We start from the raw sequence: 3,295 nt of genomic DNA on the forward strand, positions 1-3,295 counted from the left end.
CATTCTGCAGATTGGTGTCCTTGGGTTCCACATATCTCACAATCCGACGAAATTGCGGCTACAGTATTCGGGTTTATGCACATATGCTCGACTTTGAGGGCTAATGCGTCCATTTTAGCTTGCATCATGTCTATAGAGCTTAGTTCATGCACTCCTCCTTGGGCTTCCTTCTTCTCAACTGTCGCTCGTTCGACTCCCCATGATTGATGGTTTTGAGCCATATCTTCGATGAGGGCACTAGCTTCAGGATAAGGTTTGTTCATCAGAGCACCGCCTGCGGCAGCGTCGATGGTCATCTTTGTGTTGTAATGAAGTTCATTATATAAGGTTTAAATGATTAACCAATTTTCTAAACCATGATGTGGGCATGTGTGTAACAACTCTTTATATCTCTCCCAAGCTTCGAACAACGATTCTCCTTGGTTTTGGGTAAATCTAGTTATATGGTTTCGAAGAACGGAGGTTTTACTCGAGGGAAAATATCTAGCAAGAAAAACTCTTATAAGGTTATCCCAAGTCGTAATGGAATTGGGTGGAAGGGAATCTAACCATGATAGGGCTTTATCTCTGAGGGAAAAAGGAAATAATCTTAAACGTATTACCTCAGGAGAAGCTCCATTGGTTTTAAAAGTCTCTGCTAATTGAAGAAATATTTTTTAATGTTGGTTTGGGTTCTCAGTAGTGAGACCCGCGAATTGTCTCTGTTGCACTAGTTGCAACAGGGATGGTTTAAGTTCAAAATTATTAGTTGGGATGGTTGGGTTTACTATACTAGAACTAGGTTCTTCATTAGATGGTTGAGCGAAATCTTTAAGAGGTCTTTGGTTTTGATCTTCGGCCATAGCTCTCTTAATTCTATGAAAGAATAAACGTGCGCGAGCGTAACGTTCAGGTTCCGCCAGAGGGTATACTAAGCTTAAACTTCCGGTGCTGCGAGTTATTAGCATTGACCGGCGGGAAATAACCTATGTCTAAATGATATAACAACAGGAAAATGAAATTTGACGAAATTGGTCCCCAGCAACGGCGCCAAAAACTTGATGTGGTGTTTCGCAAGTATACGAACGCGTCAGAGTAATATAAAAGATTGTCGAATCCACAGAGACCAAGTGTCAATCTATCGTTATCTATTGTTATGGTGTTTATCAAAGGCAATCAAAATAGGTGTTTTTTTGGAGTGTGCAATGAAAAGTAAAGTGTTGAATAAAGATTAATTAATAAAGACAGGGTCGAATGTAATTCACGTAATCAATGGATAATCCAAGTACTTGCTAATAGAGCTACTTATGGGCAGTGTTTCCTACTTTGAAAAGAACTAATTTAACAGGAACTGTCGCTTTCACGTATTCAGAACCGAGTTGTACTCCCTAATCAAACCCTCTTATTGTCACTTATAAAAAGGCGCGCATTGCGTTAGAGTAGTAAACCTATTTTTAAGAAATATAGTATCTTGACTAAGTTGAAAAGTATTATAACCTGGATTTCTTAACCAAAAGAGGTTCTTACGAACCAGACTCTAAACTTATAAACGCGTCAGAAAATAGTTTTAAAATCTCTTTTCTTCTTAATGTTAAAATCTCCTAATGAACTAAACAAAGCGCTTTCGCTGTTTTTGAAATAGTTAAAAACAATTAAGTTTAAAAAGACGTTGGACGGCTTTCGATCTTACCCAACGGAATCGAAGTGCGGGAAAACTTAATTTGAAAGTTAAAATAGCCCTTAAGTGTTTCTACGAACAATTGTACGGATTACTGGTTCAATTACGATCCTTACATTCTAACCTTATAAGTTTAGCTAGACATGGTAAAGTAAAAGTGCATTAAAATAAATAAAAGTAGTGCGAGTGCGGGAAATAAATGAAAGTAGTGCGAGAGCGGAAAGTAAATAGTTTAAAGCGAGTGCGAGGAAATAAATAAAGTAAAGCGAGTGCGAGAAATAAATAAAGTAAAGCGAGTGCGAGAAATAAATAAAGTAAAGCGAGTGCGAGAAATAAATAAAGTAAAGCAAGTGCGGAAAATAAATAAGATAAAGACAAGTAATAAAAACCTGCTCCAATCGGAGGGTTGAATAAATTGCAATGCGGAAATGAAAATGGCAGCAGGATTAACTTCCTTCCAAAGTGCTCCAAACTCGATTACAGACTCTATCACAGACTCGATTACATAATTGTGGCAACACTCCAATGCGAAGCGATTACTACTTTATAAAACTGATATATGCCTAAGTGAAACAAAATTGCTCTAAGTTTGCCTCTGCTCTAAGTTTGGATGATTGTAAAAGTGAATTCGAGTATCTATTTATAAGCAAGTAAAAAGATGGAAATGACTTGGATGCCCTTCAACTTGAAAATGGGAGGGAAACTGTTTTCCTCTTGTGGCGCCCGCCACAAGGCCATGGCGCCCACCACAAGTCCAAAGTGAGGCACCTTAGTGGATGTAGTGGAGAACATGGGAGTTGAGGGAAGTTGAGCTTGGACACGTCATGGCAGGGTCTGTGGCGCCCGCCATTGGGTAGGCCATAAGTACCAAATGCTGATTTTTAGGTTTTTTAGCTCTTTTTCACTCCTTTTCTCGATCGGGGCTCCGATTAAAGTAAAAACCTGAAAACAAAGGAAAACATACCAATAACACAACAAAATGATAATAAAACAACTAGAATGCATGTGAAATCGGTGTCGAAAATACGTTAAATTTTAGTGTTATCAAAGACTCTGAGAGGAAAAGACATATTTGGGAAGAGTGTTGTTGAGCTCTGCCTAGTGCCTAATGTGAAAATCCAGATGAAGTTCAAGGTCCCTGACTTTGAAAAGTATAAGGGAAACACTTGTCCGCTAAGCCACCCTGTGATGTACACTAGAAAGATTTCTACTCAAACTGATAATGATCGGTTGCTGATTCACTACTTCCAAGATAGTTTAACTGGTGATGCTTTGAGATGGTATATGGGGTTGGACAGTGCAAATGTTCGTACTTTCAACGACTTAGGTGAAGCCTTTGTCAAGCAATACAAATAGAACATTGATATGGCGCCTGATAGAGACCAATTGAGGTCTATGTCTCAGAAAGATAAGAAGACATTCAAAGAGTATGCCCAGAGATTGAGGGAGTTGGCTGCCCAGATTAGTCCACCATTGAAAGAGAAGGAAATGACGAAAATCTTCTTCAAGACACTGAGTTCGTTCTATTACGAACATATGATTTCAAGTGCCCCCAATGACTTTACCGAAATGGTAAACATGGGGATGGGGTTAGAAGAAGGAGTCTGTGAAGGACGTCTATCTAAAGAAGAAGCATCA

At 38.9% G+C, this 3,295-nt stretch overlaps 1 non-coding gene across 1 annotated transcript; it reads left to right on the plus strand.

Moving 5' to 3' along the window:
- The first annotated feature begins 351 nt into the window (after nt 1-351).
- Nucleotides 352-458, plus strand: LOC127090156 (small nucleolar RNA R71). Its single transcript, XR_007791685.1, has one exon. It is a non-coding gene; the product is annotated as a small nucleolar RNA R71 (small nucleolar RNA).
- The last annotated feature ends 2,837 nt before the right edge of the window (nt 459-3,295 follow it).

Source organism: Lathyrus oleraceus, chromosome 5, assembly GCF_024323335.1.
Source record: "Lathyrus oleraceus cultivar Zhongwan6 chromosome 5, CAAS_Psat_ZW6_1.0, whole genome shotgun sequence".
NCBI lineage: Eukaryota > Viridiplantae > Streptophyta > Magnoliopsida > Fabales > Fabaceae > Lathyrus > Lathyrus oleraceus.